Source organism: Thermobia domestica, chromosome 2 (assembly GCF_964235325.1).
Source record: "Thermobia domestica chromosome 2, izTheDome1.hap1.1, whole genome shotgun sequence".
Taxonomy (NCBI): Eukaryota; Metazoa; Arthropoda; class Insecta; order Zygentoma; family Lepismatidae; genus Thermobia; species Thermobia domestica.
The window spans coordinates 377036135-377061416 of NC_137455.1; the positions used below are offsets into that span (position 1 = coordinate 377036135).

The following is a 25282-nucleotide window of genomic DNA, read 5'->3' on the forward strand; positions in this document are numbered from 1 at the left end:
AGCTAACCCTGTTGCCGTACAGAAAAAAAAAAAAAACTTTGGTGGCAGTCTCAAGTCGGCACTGGCGGTTACGAAGCTGCCATGTGGCGGTGTAATGGCGGTACTGTTAGTTGAAGCCGGCACTAGCGGTTCAAACGAGGAGAAACCGCAGATGCCGCCTTATTACCGCCATGGTGGTAAAATTGCGGCATTCATGTAATTTCGTAACTTTACCGGCGCGGCGCGTTAACCAGCCATTGGCCTGCTAAATTTTCGAACCAGCCATCGGCCTGCTAAATTTTCGACGGCAGACCGCCGCGGTTCGCGGTCTGTCCGACTACATCTTGCACATGGGGTTACTTACTTTTGCATAGCATCTATAGCATGCCATTTTTAGTGCCTTTGCTTGTTTTGTTTAAGTTACTGAGTTTAACATTCACACTTTGGAAACGGCTGCGAAAAATGACATTGACCTAGTGAATACGTTCAGTGAAATCGATCTCGTTATCACTGGCGCAAATTTTGTGGGGGATGAGGGGACATGTCCCCCTCAATGTTGGAACTGGGGGGACTGTCCCCCCAAGAATCCGATTTGAAATGTGTTTTTTTGGATAGAAATGTGATAATTTGTGTCCGACTGCCACTTCATTTACATCCTCTGATATACAATATACAACAGGTTCACCTCAGAAATCGGATTCATCTACCATAAGATGAATCTCACTTTTCCCTTCCCAGAATAAGCCTCAAATCAGCCTGCTTCCCAATGTTAAAGACAGATTTGCGCTGCTGCTCGTATTATATATATATATATATATATATATATATATATATATATATATATATATATATATATATATATATATATATATATATATATATATATATATATATATATATATATATATACAGGGTGTTTCAGATAAAACGTCCAGTGCTTATAAATCCAAAACGGCTGAGAATAAAAAGATAAAAACTGAGATAGGAAAATGTCATAGGGCGCATCACATGGTGCTGTCGTGGTGACCCACAGGACCCTCCTTCAAGGGGGCCCAGGGGGCAACTTCAAATTTTCAAATGGGAACATGTATTGAATCATACCTCATTCAATAGTCCTTGAAATACGAAACAACTTTTGTAGGAAACAATTTTCGATTTGGGGCACCGTTTTCAAAATGGCCGCAAAAAGTCCTGTATCAGTTTGAATTTGGCACCTGGGCCCCCTTCACGGAGTTTCCTGAGGGTCACCACAACAACACCACTTGATATGCTTTATCATACTTTCTATATCAGTTTTTGTTTCATCTCTCTATTCTCAGCCGTTTCTGATTTAGGCCTATAAGCACTGGACGTTTTATCTGATACAGAGCCATTTTTTGCAGCCATTTTGAAAACGGTAGCCCAAATCAAAAATTGTTTCCTACAAAAGTTGTTTCGTTTTTCAAGTACTATTGAATGAGGTATGATTCAATACGTGTTCCTATTTGAAAATTTGAAGTTGGCCCCTGGGCCCCCTTGAAAGAGGGCCCTGAGGGTCACCACAACAACACTATGTGATGCGCCCTATGACATTTTCCTATCTCACTTTTTGTTTCATCTTTTTATTCTCAGTCGTTTCGGATTTATAAGCACTAGACGTTTTATCTGAAACACCCTGTATAATATATAGATAGATAGATATAGATAGATAGATATAGATAGATAGATAGATATATAGATATAGATATAGATAGATAGATACATAGATATAGATATTTGCAAGCTATAAGAGAAAACTCGGCATTAGAATTTCAAAATATATTTAATGATCTTACAGGCATTGCTTCCGAACTAGAAGTTGAAATACCTATTCCAGAAGTGAACAAATTTTTTTTTTTAAAAAAATACACTTTCACTTCGAGTTCAGAGCGCGTTTCACATTTCATTCAATTCCTTGAAGATCAAATTTCTGCGCTGGAAGAGCGATTTACACCATAAGGAAATCATTTCATCACTGCAGTTCTTTTTATCCCTCGCTTCTGTGATGTTCCATTTGAAAAAGTCAGAGGCTATGTTGACTTCTACGTAGATGATCTTAATAACCCATTTGAAGATTTGATGAAAACGGAGTGAAACTTGTGGAGATTTAAATGGAAGGAGGATACAGAGCGTCCAACAATAACCGTTGTCCATCTAGCAGTTGTTCTGCATTCCAGTTTCCAAACATTTTTTCAGTGCTCCATATATTAGCCATCTTACCCGTGAGCACAGTGTCAGTGGAGATTAGCTTCTCTTTGAAGCTCCTGCAGACGTATTACACCGCCACATGAACATAACGAATGATGAAGTACTCAAGTTTTCTGCTGAATCTCATGGTCGGTATCTCCAGTTACTTATAGGTGAGTAAGGGCCTATTGTTTCTGTTATTATATTCCTTCATGAGCTTTTCAATATAGTTTTATTTCAGCGTTGTGTTTGTGTTACCTAAAGTTCTATATTTGACATTCGAACATTGGGTCGTATTCAGAGAAGGGATGGGCAAAAACGGTTTTTCTAAAATCCAGAAACCTGTTTTTAGAAAAGCCGAAATGCAAAAAATCGACATTTCGATTTTCTTCAAAACCGGTCCGATTTTTCTCCGAAATCGGTTTCGGCTTTCTCCAAAACCCGTTCGATTTTTTCACCGAAACCGATATCGGTTTCTTCCAAAAAAAGTTCGGTTTTCTCCAAAATCGGTTCGGTTTCCTCCAAACCCCGGTTCGGTTTCTCACCAGAGTGGAGTTTCGTTCTCCGAAAACCGGATCCGTTTACAACAAAAGCAGTTTTGCTTTTAAACATGTTGGTTTTTAAGTATATCGGTTTCGCTTTGTTGCACTTCCTTTTTATGAGAATTTACACTGTTTGTGAGCTTCTTTCATATGTGTCCTCGACGTATGTTATAATGCCGTTTTTAGGAAAACTGAAACCAGTTTCGATGAAAATTGAACCAGTTTTGGAGAAAACCAAAGGGATTTTTGGAGAAAACCGAAACTGGATTCGGTGAAAAATCGAATCGATTTTGGAGAAAACCGATAACTGGTTTCAGTGAAAACCGAACCGATTTAGGAGAAAACCGAAATCGGTTTCAGTGCAAACCGTTTCGGCAAAAAAACTTTTTTCGAAAATTTTGTGAAAACCGGTTTCGGTTTTCCTAAGAACCGGTTTTTGTGCCCACCACTAACTTAATAATTCTGACGTGTTACTAGTGCCATACTAAAGAGTTCGACTAACATGGGCCTTATGCAGTCATTTTGGAGAATGTTTAGCATCATACTAAAAGTTTGACTAACGAATGGTTGTCAGAAGTGTTTTTAGACTCTGTTTAGCACGTAGTAGTTGATTAACTTAATCAAATATGACTAATTAATTTAGAGGAGTGGGTACCCTGATTTAGCCACAATAAACTTACATTATGAGAATACAAAGGCATTTGAATATCTTTCTTTCCTTTCACCTTATCGGTTGAGTTGAAGCAGCTATTAATTTGAATCCTCTACAATAGCAGAAATGAACAGTGAGACTGAGAAATGAGTAGAAAATTTCCAGTTTTCCGAGGGACACATTCAACTGATCAATAAATTATCTTCCTTTATAATTAAAACATATCCACCTATTATCGTTAATATTAATTTACTTCTACTAATTCCCTCCATAAATACATCCTTCAGAAATGAATACGTTAATTGTAATCCGATTTCCACAAAGAAAACATTTCGGGCCGTATGCAGTCATTTTGACGTCTGATTAGCGCCATACTAAAGAGTTCGACTAACATAAGGTTCCTGTAGTAGTCAGGCCTTTAGTGTGACTTTAATCATACATCAAAACGACTCTGCATAAGGCGGTTCGAATTTCGTATTTAATTAAGTCCCATTTTCACAACTACGCATGCGCACATACAATTTCCGTAGTTGCCACATTTATTTTTCTCACTCGAGGTATTTGGGTTATATTACTTAATCATACCCAAATCAATTTATTCGCTGAAGTCCAAGTAGACTTTGAGGGCCTTATGGACAGCTGTTCTGAAGAGTGATTAGTGCTATACTAAAGAGTTCGACTAACGTATGTTCCTGCAGTAGTCTGATTTTTAGTATATCATACGTCAAAACGACTCTGCATAAGGCTCTGAATATTAAAAAAGGAAACTCTCCTTAGTAGAGCTAACACGACACTAACTAGTAGCGTGACCAACGCTTTATTAACGAATTATTTCTGAATGCCGCCCCATACGTTTCATGCAATAGTATTTTTTTAGTATGATGCTAATCTCACTCGAAAATGATACGGAATACAGCCGATGTTTGTTTAATTTAAAATTACTTATGGTCATATTCGGAAAATGCCAGGAATGACATAGTACTGGTGGCCACACGCGAATTAATATCTCAACGATTCGCTTAGCATAGTCTCTTTAGGTTTCTTCATACTGTGCAGGTATGCTTTTTGTATATATCCTGAGTACGGCGCTTCCCCTCTTCAAAAATTGCTGGGTATGTTTGAAAAGTAAAGCGATTCCATAAGAATTTTAGGCATTTACTTTAGTGTACTACCTATCGAGTATAAAACGGTCGCCTGATATCTTGCGTACGGTTTTCACATTTTGTGAGTCTGGCAACGCTGGGTTTTTGTTTTCAATGGAATGGCGCGTTGTTGGCTTCCAGGAGAAAGTTGATGCGTATTTTGCGAATGTGTTGAATGTGAAAGCATTGTGAATTTCGTGTTTACAGCACAGGTAATTTTCTTCACTGTGAATTTATGCATGTTTGAAAATTAGTAAACAATGACGTTGACAAATATTGTACTATATGTAATGTATCAAGAAACATGCAGGTAGTTGTTTTTCTTTGTCCGTAGACAATGACATGCTCATTGATACAACGTAGTTTTCGTATGTTCATCAGTTTTGTTGGCTAAAAATGTATCCACTATAAAGGACACCTTAGGTTTGCGTACACTGTACGATATTAGAAATGGAATGACATTTTGTATTAGCTATATGGGATTAGAAAAATTGTACTTGGAGGAACACGTGCTACCACTTTGTCTTCAGTATGCCTTGGTAGTTTTGCTATAAATAATCATCTGAATTGTAGGTAGATAGGTATCTTTCTTGCCTACTAGGGTTAATTGGTGTATAATTATAACTTATGAAATACACCATGCTATAATGCTTTTGACATGTGCCTTGGAAGGTTCTAGAATATTGTTCCGCAAACGTAAGGGGTGGGGGAGCCAAGTTACGAGTTTACATAGTAATGCCGAGCGAGTGAAGGCGAGTTAATTGCAGGGTTGACTGCTTTCGTTATAACAAATAAGGGTAATAGTATACAACAGTGCCTCATGATCTGAGCGCGTGGATACTTCCTACTGTTGCACTACGTATAAAAATGATTTTATTACATTTAGAAGTAGTAAGAAGCATCCACGTGCACCTGACATGCGATATGTGTTTCAAATCCCCCACATATACTCATATACTACGTACAAGGGCACATTATTATTCTTCGCATACCATAAAACACAACGAAACGCAACGCAAACCGACGTACATTTTATTTTATATTACTCAGTAATTAAATGAAAGTCGCATTTTTACCTCATTTTCAAGTTCCTATATCCTCAATGAATAATCCTTAAAAGACTGCACTTCGTGAGTCCTCGCTAAATGATGAGGCACTCTCGTATACTATATCCCAAATAAGAATGTTGGCCAGTGTTATATAATCTTGTACGTGGGCGATATTAAGCGACCGCTAGATTTTACTTATCTTTTGGCTTAATACCTTCAGAAACCTTACCGGGGCTTAAGTTTAGAGTTGCCCCTCCAGTCTGAAGTTGCACTTGGACTTTTCAACATAGAAGAAAAGCAGTGCTTAAGAATTAAAAATCTTTACATTTCACTTAACTTCAGTACTCCGTGGGCTTCATAAAAATTTAAAAGGTTTTCTTCATTATTTTTGCGCATCCGTTACACCTGTTTGCCATATTTTACAATTACCATGCTGCTGAAACCTTCCGCATCCGGCAAATAATAATAATAACTTCCACATAACTTCCACATTTTCTCGTATTAAATATAACTCTCCTGCCGAACTTACATTCCTAATCATCAAATAAAAACTTTCAAATTATCATTTCTTACCCCATTTCTCCTGTAAATTTTCCTGATTTTTTATAAAAAGCGGAGGGGTAACTCTAAACTTAACCCTTTACCGGTACTGTTCAGGTATAGTAAACGGTCAGCTTGACCGGTATTGTTCAGATATATTAAACTTCCTTAAATGAAAAAAAAAAAAAAAAAAGAACAGTATAAAATGTCCGGGAGAGATGTCATCGCAAGGACTTCACTATCCGAAATAAGCCTGTGAGATCTCTAAATGTACTACGAGACGAATCCGAATTTCATTCAAGATCTTGTGCGAAAGGAGAAAATGTACGGAAATTTCATAGTTTAAAAGGTGCTGGTCAGGCTAAGGCACAACATATTTCGCAAAATTTAAAAGTACAATTCAATTTTCTACATGGAAAGACATTTTTATAAGGAAGAAAGGCATTACTCGAGCAGACGGTTTTACAAAATTTTCACACATTTATTGCATTTTCCGGTTTCTGTTTGTAGAACATGTACCAAATGAGCAGCTAGTGCATAAACCACAAACCAACTTGTGGTAGGTGGCCGTTAAAAAGCACGAATGCTCTCTAACCGAGTCATGCCATGAGCGCAGCAGGAGGCCCGAGCAGCGCTAGAGGGGTGCGTCCATAGGGGGCAGTCACGTCAGCGACGGAGAGCGTACGCATGAACGTGCATAGTGGAAAAATACATAAAATATCCACAATAATTTTTACCTTCAAAGTGGCTTCCTGCTTTCCCTAGTACAAATGGCCCGCTGCGAGGAGAAATTCGTCTGTTCTAAATTTTTACTCTACACTTCCTACAGTTAATTTTACGTTTTAATATACCATGACGCTGCAAAATCTTTGGCATTGCTCGAGCAGACAGTTCTACGAAATGACAATTTTATAGGTAAAGTGCTGTATGAAATATTTTTCGTAAAGGGATGAGAGAATATAAGTAATTACTGTCAGTGCACAGCATATTGAAATGAATTTTGAGTAATGAAAGTATTATATGTGTAGGTGAGCTTTCATCTTCCTTGTTCATGCGTATATCCCTTGTCGCTGATCTGCCTGCTCCCTACGGACGCAGAACCTCGCTAGCAGTCAGGCTCTTCTGCTGTGCTCCAGCCCTGACTTCGTTAGATATCATTGATGCTTTTTAGTGTCCACCTAGCAGTAGTTTGTTCGTGTTTTGAGCACTGTAGTTTTTATGCCATACTTCCACGCTATTTAAACTGAGTTCTCTTGAAGTCAATCTGCAAGTATTAATGGAGATCCTCATTTAGTGCATTCTCTGATAAAGAAATACAATGATCTAACCTAACCTGAAAATGTAAGACATGTGTCAAAGTTTGGTACAACCGTCTGCTCGAGTAGAGCCCGACAATGAAATTACAATTTTATCGTACACCTACATTGGTAAGATTTTACTGTGACTAGAATAGTGAGTAGCACCGGTTTTTATATTTTCAGTCACTTTGTGGGACTGTTGGTAGCTTTGGTGTGATGTCAAGTGTGAGATTTTTTTTTTTTTTCTTTTTCTGGTGTCTGTCCTTAATGTTCAGTCATGGCAGTTTGCTACTGTGATGTCAGCTGTTCCTATTTCCATGTAGCCAGTATCTGTCATTTGTGTTAGGTTTTTGTGCTGGTTGTCAAATTCCTGGAAGCGCGTAGTTCAATATGGCGACTGTTGAATTACCAAATGAGATTGAAAAACCGTTTAATGGATTTTATGCTAAGAGTTTGACAGTCTTTTTTAAAATAAGTTTGTATTGGATTCACACATTGTTATCGCTTTGCAATATTATGTGATTTAATTGAGTTACAGAAAACTTGTGATGGTTGTGGTCAACTTTACTTCCGACGTATGGGAAGAGTGGACTTTTATGTATTTTCTTATTTGCTATAACGCTTGTAAAACGAAATATAGTGTCAACTCATGGTTAAGAAAACATTGATACATTTTTCATGATATTTGTGGGCGTCGTAAATTTGCTTGGTCACTTGGGAGCGATATTTTCAATTATTACGCCTAAACTCAGAGGTTATCAAAATTTCTGTTTCGCACGAAAAAACAATTGTCAGTGAGTAAGAGAATACACGGAATATGAATCTCTTTGTCAAACCAAAGGCCGTGGGGGCAGGGACCTCTTTTTGCGCCCTGCTTGATTTGTTCTGCATTTGTGCGTTTTTTTTCTTCTTTAAATTACGGAATGTTTTGATAAAGTTCATTTTATCCAGCAATTTTCAATGGGTTTGGTAGGCGGCGACTCCCTATGTACTTTCGAAATTAAGCTTTCTACATTTTATTTTATTTATTTTTGAAATTTTAGCTGAGAATTGAATATCATAATTGAAGATTATGGATAGTGTGGATTAGGTTAATTTAGAAGCTGGTTTTCACTTCATTTGAAGTATGTTAGGTATTTCTGTGGATATTTTTTAATGCACATTTTGGAGAACCTCTGAATTACAGTTGTTGAAGAACTGATTTATATGAATTTGTTTCCGGAGTAGTTTGGGAGACAGTTGCCAAAGATGTTTCTATTCTCCTTAGTCTGGGAGTGAGTTCTTTGTAACAAGGTGTGTGTTTCAGGGAAGTGATTCCTAGACTGCTATGATAAGTTGAATCGTTCTTGTGAAATAAACTGTTCCAGGAACCGAATCAGATGAATCGGTTGAAGTCGCAGTCCGAGTCAATTGTAAATAATGTAGATTATTATTTTAAGACATTCATTCCTCTTCATGGGGCAACGACAAATGCGTATTTACATTATCTTTCTTTCTTATTCACGTGTCGTTTCTATCAGGGTTTGCCCAAGTGGGCCCAGCCCGAAAAAACCGGGTGGTTTTTTTCGGGTTGGACCCACTTGAAAAAAACCCTCTTTAAAACCCACCTGGGTTTTTGACCTATTTGTTAGTATATTATTGGTACAACTAAGGTGATCACATTGTAAGTGATTTTTTTTTTTTTTTTAATCATATTTTAGACTTTCCTTGGGCGAATTAGAGGCTTTCACGTTAAGGTATACAACAACATTCAACATAAGACCTTTATAAAGTTCTGAATGCACTAAATGAATTTTAAAAAAACTTACCTTAGCTTGAAATATTTATAGAACAAATGAATGTATGGATTATGCGTATACCCTATTTGAAGTAAAATAAGCAATTTTGTACTTTAGAAAATATTTTGAGTGAATAATGTGCTCGTCGACTTGGCGATACCAAGGGACATTATCACTCATACGTTTGATTGACGGGTTTAAGGTCATAGGTGCCGGTACTAATAGTACATATGTAAATACATTAGTAAAACTATTAATATTATTTCTTATCTTTGATGTAAAACACAAGTTTCTTCAACTAAAATTTGGTTTCCCAACAATAACAATTCAGTTCGGTCATTAGTTGCTACTCTTCAAATAAGCATTCTATAGAATCAACACCAGCAATAGCGTAAAAATTCTTGTCAAATTTAAGAAGCTTAATGCTCGGGGTTCCGAAGACTATGTAACGCTAACTATTTCAAGTGCTGAGTTGAAATTTCCGTACTAGTGGAAGTTTTGATGTACACGCCGTGAAAGAAGTGATTGGGAAATTCCTGAATTAAACGCAGAAGGATCGGAAATAAATACTTCAACGATAAAATTATTTATTTTACGCTTAAGCCTGCCATACGTCCCGTAACAAACGGGAGTGTCCCGTTTATGGATCCGAGTGTCCCGCGTTCCCGTAAATTTAGTCGGGACAGAGAAATGTCCTGTATTTTAACTCTGTTCCATTTCTGCTATCAATATCAGCTTATTCGAAAAGTGAAAAACAAAAAATTCTGACATTGGCTGGGAATCCTGTAATTAGTGAATGAACAGTACGCTGTTGCATGTAACAGTTTCGAGGAAGTTATTACACCACCCTGTTCGACTTGATAGCGAGCGAAATTTGCAATGCTACTTTTTCCATTGCACTTGATGGAAACTCGGATACTCTTCGGAACATTAAAAAAATAAAAATAAAAAAAGAAGACTTTGAGTGTTTCTACATTTACAAACACAGGGAAGATGACTGACCTTTTCTCCAGCAACACATTAGATAAGTTAACAAGAATTATAATCTTTTTCAGAGGCTAGGGGCACAGAATTGTGCTTTGGTCCAGGTCTTAGAAAAATGTAAATCTGGTTCTGACAATTACATACGACACAAGGAGAAAAATCAGCTTTTCATCAGATTAAACTGACGAACGTAATTTTGGCAAATGCAGCCATGTAAATAAATATTGGTAAACGCGCGAAGAATATTGAAGGTAGATTGTACCCTGATTTTAAATAATTTGCATATTGTTTTCCTGTAAAGCATTTTTATATCACATCTTAAGTTTTTAGGCATTTTCAGTCTGTACAATTAATTTCAGGGTACGAACAGAGAAAAGCAGCTACTGCTTAGTGAACTTTCGCTTATTATGTTCTTGAAAAAAAAAATAATAAAATTAAATAAAATAAAAATCTTTTAGTTTTAGTCTCACGGTTATGCCTACTATGCTGAAGATGACGGTGATGATGGAAATGAATGAAATGACGGCATGAAGAAAGTGGGAGGAAACGTGAGAATCCCGAGAAAACCACGCACAATTTGTTTGTCCATCACAAAGCTCACTTGGCGCGAGCTGGGATCGAACTAGGAATCAGATGCACTAGAGGTGAACGCTCTACCACTGAGCCACCGCGGCCTATTATACTTTTGTTCATAACCAGACTACAGTTCATTGCATTGTGTTGGGAGGTTGAGGGGGGGGGGGGGTTCTGAGGTGTCCCGTATTCTCATGGAGAAAATGTGGCAGGTTTACGTTGGAAGATGTTAATTTCACATAAGACATTTTAAAACATTTATTTATTTCATACATGAATTGTATCTTTGTTTAAAATTAATAGACCCCTTTTGGTATTCATATTTGGCGAACGTCAGTCAGGCTTCTGGATGACTTGATCTATTTGGTCTAGGAATTAATTCGTGCGGGTGGACAAGAGATGGCGCAACGAACGGAGCGTCTCACAGTTCCGTGTATCCACACATGTGTTGCAAACCCCTGTCATCGCGTATCGTTCGTAGTATAGGGCAGTGGATTAAAGCGTCAACAACACCAGTTTGTAGTTAAGTGAACATGGCGCAATTTGTGCCTGATAAAGTGTTTTTTGCGGGGTGTCCTGCTGCATTACTTTAACATGCAGAAAAGTGCGACTGAAAGTCATCGTATTTTGGTGGAAGTGTATGGTGACCATGCTCTAGCTGAGCGAACGTGTCAGAAGTGGTTTGCACGGTTTAGAAGTGGTGATTTCGGCTTGGCAGACCAAGAGCGAGCTGGACAGCCAAAAAAATTTCAAGACGAAGAATTGACAGCATTGCTCGAGCAGGATTCGTGTCAAACGCAGGAACAACTTGCAGCAGCATTAGGCGTTGATCAAACAACAGTCTCCAAACGCTTGAAAGCCATGGGAATGATTCAAAAGATGTCACATTGGGTTCCACATGAATTGAAAGACAGAGACGTTGAAAGACGAAAAACCATTTGCGAATTGCTGCTTCAACGACAGAGCAGAAAGGGGTTTCTGCATCGAATTATTACGGGTGATGAGAAGTGGATCCATTACGAGAACCCTAAACGAAAAAAGGCCTGGGTGAAATTAGGTGAACCAGGTTATAACATTCTCTCTTCTCATTAGACAACATAGAGAATTGTTACGTCAAATAAAGGGTTCAGGACATCGCTTCTCCAGATTCGCCTTAGATTGGAATCCCTAACTGTGAATGGTATTTTGTATTACTAGGCGTTGTCTTTAAGCATTGCAGAATTATTCGACGTCAGCATAAAGTAAGCAGACCAGGAAGTGTGCAGTCACATAATATAACATCTACATGTACAAGGGCGAACATCAAAATAATGTCAACAGCGTGATTCATTAAGTACATCGGATTCCACACCAATCATTATTTTGTTCAGTTCGGCATAACATCGGCTCGAACTTGAATTATTATTTATACGTGGAATCCACCTGTAATATCACTAGTCGACTCTCATATATCTCCTTCAGCCATCCAGTATACGTTAGGAAATATATACACATATCTACACTACTTCAGGATTCTATAAATCAAAAGAACAACAGCTCCAACGTCAAAACTTAATTTCCTTACTTGCATTTTATTACGCCTGTATATAGATATACCGAAATAATAAGATGATCCATTTTAAGGTGAGGTAAAGAAGAATAAGTTGAGGGGACCCGTAACTAGTTTACTCACACATATTTATTATCTCCATGTCACAATAACATTATTTTAACTATATCCATTTGTTAACAAACTAGATCCATTTTTTTTTTCTTCTAATCAACAACAGTATATCTTTTTCCTTCTTTTCTTCGAACAAGTTAGAACATAGTCATAGTCATAACATTCTACATAGGTTTGCTATTATTAAAAGGGAACATTAAATTATACCATATGACAATATTCAAATACATGAAAATATTCATAAGTAAAAAGGAAAGAGATTTTATAATAATTATAATTTTTAAATGTTAAAAATAATCCGAATCTATATATTTATAGCCTTTCTGCATATAAAACATCTTTGCCACAAAATAAATAATTCTACAAATTCTTTTTTTTTTGTCATAGAACTATCTATTTTAGGAGATGAAAACTATGTTATTTGTTAAAATATTAAAAACGTCTGTAACTAACAAAGTCTAAAATTTTGGTCCGTTACAGATTTGCCGGCCCATCGAAAAAAAAATTTAATATGATTAAATTTTTTATTGGTCCTTAAAGGGTTAGTAGACTTTAATCAGCTCTTTTATAACGTGACATTAATTTATCTCGATAATTATCCGAAGGATTAAATTTCCTAAGATTTCTAAAATTTATGAAACTACTAATTTTACTCTCAAATCTTCGAGCAACGCACAATTTCTAGGCAACGTCGTAACTATATATGGTCCCGTAAAATTTTATAATTCATGTTTCCTCATTTTGAAAAAAAAAAACAGTAACGTTTAACATATAAATGCTATCACATCTAAATAATAAAATAATAGGAAACAATTTTCGGTCAATAACTTCATGGGGCATTGAAGTGTTGTTATATCGAAACAATGAGGTAATAGGAAGCAACGAACTATTACCACAATCAACCTTAACTTAACCTAAGGATTAGCAGTTAACTATTTTAGCATCGCATTGTACTCAGAGAAATCTCAACAATTCACATAACAGTTCTCAAGATTAATATAAGAAAGCTATCAATCAGATCGATTAAACAACTTATATCTAACAATCAGACTTGGCATAATATCAAACGATAATGTTGTCACCTACATTTCTCCATCGATGTTGCAAAATAAGATTTATCAAATTATTGGGTAACAACATAATACATCAGGATCAACCAAATTAGGTTCAGAATACAGAATAACTATTTACATTTTCAGAGCATCTGCCCTATAGTATTATTATTGGCCATTGCCATGACGTACTAAATGAAACTAAGATAAACATAACAGGGATAAACCTAACAAATCAAATAACGTAAACATTAAATCACAAAATATTCACTTACAAGGATACAGCTCTTTTTTTTCGCTTTCTATTATACTTAGCTCCAATTCTTAGAGGGAATTCTTTCCTCCTCTTCCTTTTCCTCATGATTCCTCTTACGTTCGACTTCTTTCGGAAATGGTATCTTCCATACTGTAATCTTCTATATGCATTAATTAGGTAACTCCATCGGGCAATTGTTTTCATTCTCTTCCGTTTCTTGTTTCTTCTTTTCACCTTGATTTGGATAATTCTAAACCGGCGTAATCTCTCAATCTTCTTTCTCTTCTTCATCACATTCTTTTGGAACACTCTCACATCCGGTGATTTTCTTCTTGTTTCTTTACGACGCCTGTATTTTCTTGATTTCTTCCCCTTCTGATTAATGTATGTTCTGTATCCTTTTCTTCTTTCTCTTTTCCAACTACGTTGAAGTTTGACATCTTTTACATTTTCACTTTTCCACCTTATTCGTTTTCGATTCCTTTCATGTGTGATTCTTGCTGGTGATGTTATTTTTCTTGAAATTCGCCATTTCCTTTTCCGTTTCATCACTTCATGACGACACTCTACAATTTTCATTTCAATCTCAACTCCATTGTTGATCTCCAAATTTTGTGTCTCAATCTCATCTTCCTTATTTACTTCCTCTGTTTCCTTCCTGAGGTCACTATTCTTCATCATCATAGTATTTTCCAATGGTACTATTCTATTTGTTTGCGATTCCTTCCATTCGTTGATTTCTCTCCGACTTTCTTCCTGGTCTCTCGTAATCTTCTCCATTAAGGTCTTCATGCCAGCGAATTCGGAAAACTTCTCATCCAGCCATTTCATTAGCACTCTCAATTCACCCGTCACTTGCGGACTTCCAGCTAATGCTGTTTCAGTTCCAGAACCTTCACCATCATTGACCTGTACTGGCAACACTGATTCACCAGACTGTACTACTTCCAGGTGACAATTTTCACATAACCATGGGTATTCATGCTTAGATAACTGTTCATATTCTTCTGGTTCAATATCTAGGCAATCTAGGTGATAAACCTTTTCACACTTATTACATTTTACAGTGAGATCTTTCACCGATCTTCGTGGGTCACAAGTACAACCAAAGTCCACGTCACTGCTTTGCGACATTGTCCTTTTTGCTTTTGACCGAGTCATCTTTTCTTCATTGCACGGGTTCCTCAACTTTCCTCTCACCATTGTGTACGTGTTAATAACACATCCCATCTCACCACACAGCGGTTAATTTCCATCTAAAGACCTGCAGCGCCATCTAGCGACAATCCTGGCTGGGTCGCCATTTTATAACATTCTCTCTTCTCATTAGACAACATAGAGAATTGTTACGTCAAATAAAGGGTTCAGGACATCGCTTCTCCAGATTCGCCTTAGATTGGAATCCCTAACTGTGAATGGTATTTTGTATTACTAGGCGTTGTCTTTAAGCATTGCAGAATTATTCGACGTCAGCATAAAGTAAGCAGACCAGGAAGTGTGCAGTCACATAATATAACATCTACATGTACAAGGGCGAACATCAAAATAATGTCAACAGCGTGATTCATTAAGTACATCGGATTCCACACCAATCATTATTTTGTTCAGTTCGGCATAACATCGGCTCGAACTTGAATTATTATTTATACGTGGAATCCACCTGTAATATCACTAGTCGACTCTCATATATCTCCTTCAGCCATCCAGTACACGTTAGGAAATATATACACATATCTACACTACTTCAGGATTCTATAAATCAAAAGAACAACAGCTCCAACGTCAAAACTTAATTTCCTTACTTGCATTTTATTACGCCTGTATATAGATATACCGAAATAATATGATGATCCATTTTAAGGTGAGGTAAAGAAGAATAAGTTGAGGGGACCCGTAACTAGTTTACTCACACGTATTTATTATTATCTCCATGTCACAATAACATTATTTTAACTATATCCATTTGTTAACAAACTAGATCCATTTTTTTTCTTCTAATCAACAACAGTATATCTTTTTCCTTCTTTTCTTCGAACAAGTTAGAACATAGTCATAGTCATAACATTCTACATAGGTTTGCTATTATTAAAAGGGAACATTAAATTATACCATATGACAATATTCAAATACATGAAAATATTCATAAGTAAAAAGGAAAGAGATTTTATAATAATTATAATTTTTAAATGTTAAAAATAATCCGAATCTATATATTTATAGCCTTTCTGCATATAAAACATCTTTGCCACAAAATAAATAATTCTACAAATTCTTTTTTTTTTTTTGTCATAGAACTATCTATTTTAGGAGATGAAAACTATGTTATTTGTTAAAATATTAAAAACGTCTGTAACTAACAAAGTCTAATATTTTGGTCCGTTACAAGGTCCATCACAACCAAAACGAGATATTCACTGTGCAAAGGTTATGCTGTGCATATGGTGGGATATGAAAGGTGTGGTGTACTATGAGCTGCTGCAACCGTATGAAACTATGAATGGAGAACGTTATCGACGACAATTAATGCGTTTAAAGCAAGCTCTGGCCAGAACACGACCAGAATGGGAGAACAGACATGATAAACTTATTGTTCAACATGATAACGCTCGCCCACATGTCGCAAAACCGGTCAAAACCTATTTAGAAAATGTCGGATGGGAAGTTTTACCCCACCCGCCGTATTCACCAGACGTTGCTCCTTCGGACTACTACTTGTTCGATTGCATGAACAACGATTTGATTGGACAGCGGTTTACTTCTTCAGAAGATATCGAAACATGGGTCTCTGACTGGATCGCTTCCAAGGATGAGGACTTCTTTCGCCACGGAATCCGTACATTGCCTGACAGATGGGCGAAAGTGGTGGCTAGCGATGGACAATATTTTTCTTAAGGTATTTATGTATTTTGTGTTTGTACTACAGCTTCAATGTGTGCGTACCAACCGCACGAATTAATTCCTAGACCAAATACATTTGTTCGTTTGTCTGCCGAGCTCCTTCATGGCTATGCGGTTAGTGTACGCGTCTTCGGCGTGGTATCTCGGTTTGCTTCCGGAGGGAGCTCATGTGGTTCGGATTCTACTTTAATCAGTAGGTCCCGTCTCATATAGCCTCGTTGCTGAAAGGGACGTTAAACACAAAATCAACTCAACTCGTTTGTCTGCCTCTACCACACACGCACTACAGGGTAAAACTTTCGGCCTTTTAAGTTAAAATTTTCAGAGTACAAGCACGAGATACTCTAAATTTCCTGTATAGATTTTGGCGCCATAACGTAAAATATCAAAATGGAGGCCATTTTTTGAAAACAGCGAGTATCCACGCTACGAAGCGCAATTTACAGTCTTTTAAGTTGAAATCTTGACAGTGGAAGCACGAGATATCCTAAATTTGCTGTATAGATTTTCTCGGAGATCGAATGTAATATTTCAAAATGGCAGCCATTTTCTTCAAAACAGCAGTGAGTAGAAAATTGTTGCAAGTTGTGACAATGACAATCTTGAAATATAAATCACATTTTAACACTTTTACCCCAAAGACATTGAAATATTTCGAAAAAGCCCGAAAATACCCGAAAAACCCATATGGGCCAGGTGGGTTGGGCTTTTTCAAAAAAGCCCGGGTTTTTTCAAACCCTGGTTTCTATGCTGATTCTTTAATCTTGTTACACTCGGGAGATACTTATCGTATTAAAACTTTAAAGTTCCAGTCTTCTTGCTCTTTTTTTTATTAACAGGGTTTGCAAAAAGCATGGTTTTTATTTATTTTTTTTAAAAAAAAACTGTTTTTGGTTTAAACCGGTTTCTTTTTTTTTTTTTTTTTGTTTAAGTAATTTGCTCTATGTATTTGTACCACATATGGACAGAAATAAGTTTGTTTCGCCTTGGTGTTATTATACAACAACCGGTTATGCTGGAAGGGGTTACATAAGCTTAAAGCGAAATCCAAACCACTTATCGCCTTACATCCGAGAGAAATTGTCCTCCATTTGAACTCGAAACCGGGACTAATTGGCGATACGTCTGCCGACTCACTCACGAAGGACTACTGATAGAAATACATTTTATTGATCTTTACATACTTGTTAATATAATTGTCAACAACCATTTCAGAAGGGGAGGGGGGGGGGAGTTGCCCAACTGAAACCATTAGACAGGACCACAAATGGACAATTTCAAAGTACTGCAGAGTACAGAAGAACTAATTTAGTCCAAGTTAAAGAAATACTACTACTTAATTTGCATATCAGTGCGAAAAGTGAATAAAGATACGAATTATCTGAGTCCACTTTGGTTCTGACCCATTTATACATAAATATATACCAAAGACTTCTGATTTCTATAAATGCCTCTCGTGGGGTTTGTATGACCCTCCCCCCAAAAAAGTATGGCACTTCGATGTATTTTATCAACAGTAAACATTATTAAAACGAAACAATATTTAGAATTTTTCTTTGATTGCAGTCGCATAACAATAATAACAAACTATTAAAAAATCAGAAAAGAAACATTCATAACTTTATAAAAAGAACAAAGTTGCTTTTGTAGCATAATCTCGTTTGAGTGCTGAATGGGGAATTTAGGTCTGAATGTAATAGGAATAATCTACGGGAGTGAAACGTGATAACCCACAAATGTGTGTTCATCAGATTTACGAACATTTTTCGTTTTTTGCTTTATACTAGTTTGTTTTTTTTTTTTGAAAAAAAAAAACCGTCTGGTTTAAACCAGCCAACCCTCATTATTAGTATTATTTAAAATTCTTAAGACTTGGTATATTCTGTTAAACTTTCGTAAAAACTAATAAATTTGAATAATTAAGGTATTTTTGGGATATTTGGAGAGTAATGATGTACATTTCAATTCGTTTCAGTGAGTGAGTGGGGCCGCGGTGGCTCAGTGGTAGAGCGTTTACCTCTGGTGCTTGGGGTCCTGGGTTCGATCCCAGCCCTCGCCAAGTGAACTTCGTGGTGGACAAACACCGTGTGCGTGGGTTTTCTCGGGGTTCTCCCGTTTCCACCCACTTTCTTCATTCCACCATTTCATTCATTACTCATCATCACCGTCTCCTTTAGCCTAACCGGCATAACCGTGGGACGTAAAACTCAAATATTTCATTTCGTTTCAGTGAGCCATTCACTCTAAACTAGTTCGTTTAGTTCATTTAGTTCATTCAGTTGTCAAGAGATTAGACCTACATTCACCAGCATTTTCGCCTGTTGTAGTGGATTGAACTGTTGAAGAGGGGAAACTCGTTGCGTGCGCAACCACTTCATAAATGGAAAAGGCACTGCTGAACGAGTTCGATAGCGAACTCCCAAGTGTGTCTTCCATTTAGTTCAGCAGCGAACTAGTCAGTAAGACAACTTGGAGTAGTTTTTTTAAAAATCTTTCAGTTTAACGTCCTACGATTATACCCTTTAGGCTAAGGGAAAATGAACATACAGAAATCCAAAAAGTAGACTATAGTTGTTGTATGGAAATTTGTAATTTAGAGAGACAAGCCTAAAAATGTATCTTTAACATATGCTAAATTAGCAATTGAGTGAAAGGTTAAATTAACAAAATAAGAAACTAGTACATCATAAGAGAGAATACCACATCTTTTAATATCAACTGAACGAACTTGCATGTGAAGTGTTAATTGAATCCACCAAAAGTCAATATTATGGCTAAATTATAATCCGCCTCCCGTAAACTAAAATTTAACTTCAGTTAAAACCAGGGTTGGCAAAAACCATGGTTTTTATTGAAAAGAAAAACAGTTTTTTTGGTTTAAACCAGGTTTTTTGGTTTAAATAATTTGCTCCATATATTCGTATCATATATGGACAGAAATAAGTTTCTTTCGCCTTGATGTTATTACGCAACAACCGGGTTATGCTGGAAATTGTCTTCCATTTGAAATCGGAACCAGGATTAATTGGCCACAAATGCGATATGTCTGCCGACGCACTCACGAAGGAATCCTGATAAAAATACGTTGTACTGATCTTTACATGCTTCTTAATATAACTGTCAAGAGTCATTTCAGAAGGACAAAAAGATAAACAATTGCACAAGTGAAGCCATTATACAGAAGAACTAATTTAGTTCAAGTTAGTTAACAACGACTTTTATTGGTCCAAATTAAAGAAATACAACGACTTAATTTGCATATCAGTAAGAAAAGTGATTAACGAATCATTTGAGTCCACTTTGGCTCAGACTCATTTATACATAAATAGATACCAAAGATATTTCTCATTTCACTAAATGCCTCTCGTGGGGTCTGTATGACCACACACACAAAGTACGGCATTTCGATGTATTTTATCAATAGTAAACATTGAAACGAAACAACATTTAGAATTTTTCTTTGACTGCAATTATATAATAATAACTACAAAAAAATCACAAAACAAACATTTATAAACTTATTTTTAAAAAAAGTTGCTTTTGTAGTATAATCTTTTTGAGTAACGAATGGGGAATTTAGGTCTGAATATAATAGGAATAATATACGGGAGTGGAACTTGATAACCCACAAATGTCTGTTCATCAAGATTTTACAAACACTTATACTTTTACGAACATTTTTCGTTTTTTGGTTTAAACCAGCCAACCCTGGTTAAAACAAATCTGCTTCGTCCCACGCCTGTTGTTCGGTTTTCTTTATAAAAGTGGCCTTTGCAGAACGGTTTGCTCAAGTGTGCCCAGCTCGAGAAAGAAAGAAAAAAAAAAAAAAAAAAAAAAAAAACTTGGTTCTTCAGCTGTTTATTAGTATATTATTGGTACAACAAAGATGATATTGAAATTGATTTCTACCAGATTTTGGACTTTCCTTGGGCGAATTATATCTTCCACGCTACGGTATACAACATTCAGCATATAGTAAAGTCTATTCTAAGATCTTTATAAAGTTCTGAATGCACTGAACGTGTAAATTTAGTGACCTAGAATGTAGAAATTAGTGTGAAATGTGGCTGGGTCTTTCAGTCCACACAAATGTCAGTGAAGATGAAAAAATTATAAAACATTGAAAAGCTAATACGTGAAAGATATGTTCTAATTTAGTTTGAAATGATTTTCTAGTCTACAGTGACTAAGTTCAATGTTGCACAATGTGAAAGGATCACCATTCTGTAGAATCTTCCTTACTTCCAGATAGTAAATGATTTCTCGCAGTAACTAAGTTCAGTGTTGCACGATGTGAGAGAATCACCACTCCGTAACTCCCTTACTTCCTGACCTTAAAAATCTATATACCTTAGCCAATTTTTCACAACTTTCCCAAGCCTGTTTCTAATCTTACTCCATACCAATCGGAAAGTGGTCAGGAAATTCCCGTAATTGAATGCACAAAGTATCAGGAGTGAACTTGAACAATAAAACTAGTTATTTTACGCTGGAAGTTATTTATTTCATATAAGACATTTTGAAACATTTATTTCATAAAACATGATTTTATATCTTTGGTTTAAATTAATATATCTGGTATTCATATTTGGCGAACGTCACTGTGGTGAGTCTCCTGGGATGACTCGTCCACATTTGCTCGTTTGTTTGTTTGTACCACACACACACTACAGGGTGCAATTTTCGGTCTTTTAAGTTGAAATTTTCAGAGTAGAAGCACGAGACATTCTAAATGTGCTGTCTAGAGTTTCTCGGCGATCTAATATAAAATTTCAAAATGCCGGACATTTTTTTTTTAAACAGCAGGGAATAGAAAATACGTTTCAAGCTGTGACAATGACAATCTTGAAATATAAATCACATTATAACACTTTTATCCCAAAGATATTGAAATTTTTCGATAGGCTTTTTCTAAACCCTTTTGAAAAGCCTCAAAGTACTGAGCTTTTTCCTCCCCTTTCTTGTTTCCGTTATTCAGTTCTTTCATACGTCGTTTGAGTCGAGTGAAAGTTCACCGTGGGTCGAGCTGCCATTTTCGTGTCTTCCAGTATTCGTACAACTTGTGCAGAGCAAACGCATTATAGATGCGTAAGCATCTAGTTCGTAGACTAGATTTTCTGTTAGTTTCGAACTGACCTTTTCCCCCTTTCTTTCATCGATAAATATTTGAAGTGCGCGCGCATCTAGTTCGACAAAACTCGGTCATGCGAGCTACTTTAGTAAAAAGATCAGTTCGTTCGTGAACTACTTAACACTATTGTAGATTACTTCTGTCATATTACATTTCGGTAGATGCGATATTTCATTAGTACCTTATTTACTGATTTTTTTAAAATTTTTATTTTTTAATGCATGTTTTATTCTTTTGGTTCTGTTTTCCAGAAGATTACGCTGTATAATGTTTGCGAGCAGGCCTTTTAATAGGGAACAGTGAGAACTGGAGTTGAATGACTACTAGTGGCGTGAGTACAGAGAATGGCTGTAAATGAGAGATTAAAAGCGTGTTCTGGGACGCCATTTAGTATTATTTGGAAAAGCAGCAGGAAACATCGGAAGGATGGATAAAATGTTTAAGGAAACAGGTACGAGTCAAAATGGCAGTAAACAGTAGTTTTAGTTTAGATGAATTTTTTTTTTATAGTGAAAACCTGGTTCTTTACAATTAGCATGGCAATCCATTTGCAGGGCTCCCAGCTTTCCTATTTTCCTATATTTTAGGAATTTGTGTTTATTTGTTCTATATTTTAATCTTGTCCTATATTTCCTATATTTTTCAGTGATTGAATTATTAAAAGTGCATGCCAAGGGCAGTTCTAGTGATGATTTGAATTGCTACATATTAGCAATATGCTTAAATGTGTCTTAGCATTATTTTTCTGAGGGATAGTCACTAATCGTCACTATTACCTTTTTTTTCTTAATTTGGTTTTTCCTATCCTCCTATGGCCACTTCCCCCCCCCCATCTTTGTTTCCTATGTGTCCATTCTTCCCCAGTGAAGCTTAGCTGAGGAACCTTGTCATGCTCCAGTTTCTTGTAACGCAAGCTGTATTATCATTTTCTTTCAGCAGTGTGTGCAGCAGTATTGGCTAGGCATTGAGGTGAGTTTGTATTCACCAACATATTCGAACGCCTTCCAATATTGCTGTACATAATACGTGTCCTGAAAAACCTGGAAATAAAAGTGTGTCGTGGAAACGCTTTTGAAAAGTTATAGAAAGCAGACAAATGGTAAAAATCCTGAGAATTATTTATGAACTGGAAATGTCCTGAAATTTGTTATATAACAGTTGTTAGAAGTATAATTTGCAGAGCTATGATGAATGAATTGCTGTTACGTTATTTATTTCAGAGGGAAATACTTTAATCAAATAATTCAGTGTTTAATTGGAGTCAACTATTTTAGTACAGAGAAATAAGTTATCTATCTTCTTTTTTCATTAGAAAGATATGAAGTAATGAAAAATAATTCCAAAATAAAGTTCATCTGTAAATGAAAGAATTAGAAGGATAGTAGGAAGGTAGAGAAATAGTTAATATTTTTGCATGAATTACTTAAATTGACGTATTCAAAATTGTATATGAATAACGACATGTTAAAAGTGTTATATGTCATGGTAATCTCATAAATAAAAGTTAACTTCCTTTTTCTTTCTGAGGTAGTGCGAATATGTTCTGAATTCTAAAGCTATTGGAGCTGCATTTTATTTTTATTTTATTTATTTATTTATTTATTTTTACTATTTTGAATAACAAATAGTTGTCCATTGGGATGAATACATTTATATTTTTTTCTGTGCTTCAGAGCATAATATTCCACTGTATAAACCAAACTGTCCTATATTTTTTCATTGTCCTGCTGGGAGGCCTGCATTTGTTATCTATGTGAAAGTGAACTAGTTTTGACTTCCTTCTGAATATTTTGAGACTTCCATAACATGTGACTACTTCGACTTTTCTTTCATTGGTTAACTGGCTTTCTCAGTAGCTGACACATGGCTTATTCCATGTGAAATCAACAAATTAAACAGGGATTTCTGACCCAATGATCTTAGATTTTTACCAAATTTTAGTATATCTTAGGGATAATCGAGATATGGAATTGTGCAAAGTTGTAGCTTCCTGTGGGGCGAAGTTTGTGAATTATGGGGGCTCAAAAATACGAAAAAGTCGTCAACTTTGGTACATACACGAAACTTTTGGACGACACTGCTCTTGATCTAATTGGCGTAGAGAGCTGATTCTTGTTTTGTTTGAAAGAGCATAAAATAAGCTTTCCAACGATATATCGTATGCCTAGTTCTGAAAGAATATGTATTTAAGGTTACCCAGTGTGACTTTTGACCTTGAACGTTTGAGGATGCATATCTTCGATTTTCCTAAAACTAGCATATAATTTACACACAAGCTTACTCTATAACATAACGGAAATAGAAGTGGGACAATAATGGGAACTTTCAATGAAATTGTTTTCTTAGTAACAATTTGTTTGTACAATCCGCGGCAAAAAACCTGCAACATGAGCATATAAGTTTATTGTGAAATGACGAAGTCTTTTGCTCCAAAATAAGTGTGCACAGGAGGAGGCCGAGGCTTATCCTGGCGTGATTCGTTCCACTTAGATGTTATGTTCATTCCCTGTGCTGTTAGGCGTAGTTTTATAATAAACTTACATCCTCATGTTGCAGGTTTTTTGCCGCGGATTGTACCAGACAGAGTTTTAATGTATAAAGCAGTTTGCAACACTAACATTGCACAACAGCATGATAGATTACGCAGCCATCTGCTACAGAAAGGTTTGGAAGATTGAGAGGTGTGGATACGTTAGTTAGAGGAATGTGTTAATAGGGGACTGAGTCCACACGTTCAAATATACGATTGAGGTGTTTATGTACTGGTGCTGACTTTGTACATGAAAACAGAAGTTTGATTGTGGTGTCTGTTAAGTCAGTGTTCCAATGGTCAGTCTTATTTAACGAATTATTATATCAGAATAGTGCCATCGTCGAGATTTAAGAAGAAAGTTTGCTGCAATCCATTTAATATAGGTCATGAGAATGTCAAAAGAAATTTGAGAAATATGATGCCATGGATGATTTCAAAGTGTTCATCGCTAAAAGATGGATTTAAAATTGGTGATTCCTGTCGTAAGAATCTAGCAACACCTTGTGATGCGGGTGCGACTCCTGTAATAACAGAGAATGTGATGATCAGGAGCACCGATGCTGGAAATAGTGATATTGAGCAGTGCGTCAAAGAAAGTTCGTTAGAATCTCTGAACCGCAGCCCAAAAGATCACAAAATTATTAGACATTTCTACAGAGTATGGGAAGCAAAATGCAGCAGAAAGTGAAATTATAACGCAGTTGAAAGAAAAATTCGAACAACGAATAGAAGTGTGCAAGTAAAATTGCTAACTGTACTTCCAAAACGTTGACCTGTCAGAAAACAACAAGCACTGTTTCACTGCACTAACTACATGGCTCGTAAAACAAAATAACTTACTCATCAACAATCTTTATATCTTAAGGATCTGAAAGAAAAACTTCTTGATAAACAGTGCATTGTTCTTTCCGATTTTGCAGAAAATTATTCGTTCGTTTTCCTAGAAGCGTCACAAGGTTTCCACTGGAATAACGGTCAAGCAACTATTTTGCTTATACTCCAGAAAT

At 36.2% G+C, this 25282-nt stretch overlaps 1 long non-coding RNA gene across 1 annotated transcript in view; it reads left to right on the forward strand.

Moving 5' to 3' along the window:
• The first annotated feature begins 4573 nt into the window (after positions 1-4573).
• Positions 4574-25282, forward strand: part of LOC145678859 (uncharacterized) — a 36226-nt gene continuing 15517 nt past the window's right edge. The window contains exons 1-2 of the long non-coding RNA XR_014130442.1: positions 4574-4732; positions 21994-22193. This is a non-coding gene — a long non-coding RNA (uncharacterized LOC145678859). The remainder of the gene's footprint in view (positions 4733-21993; positions 22194-25282) is intronic.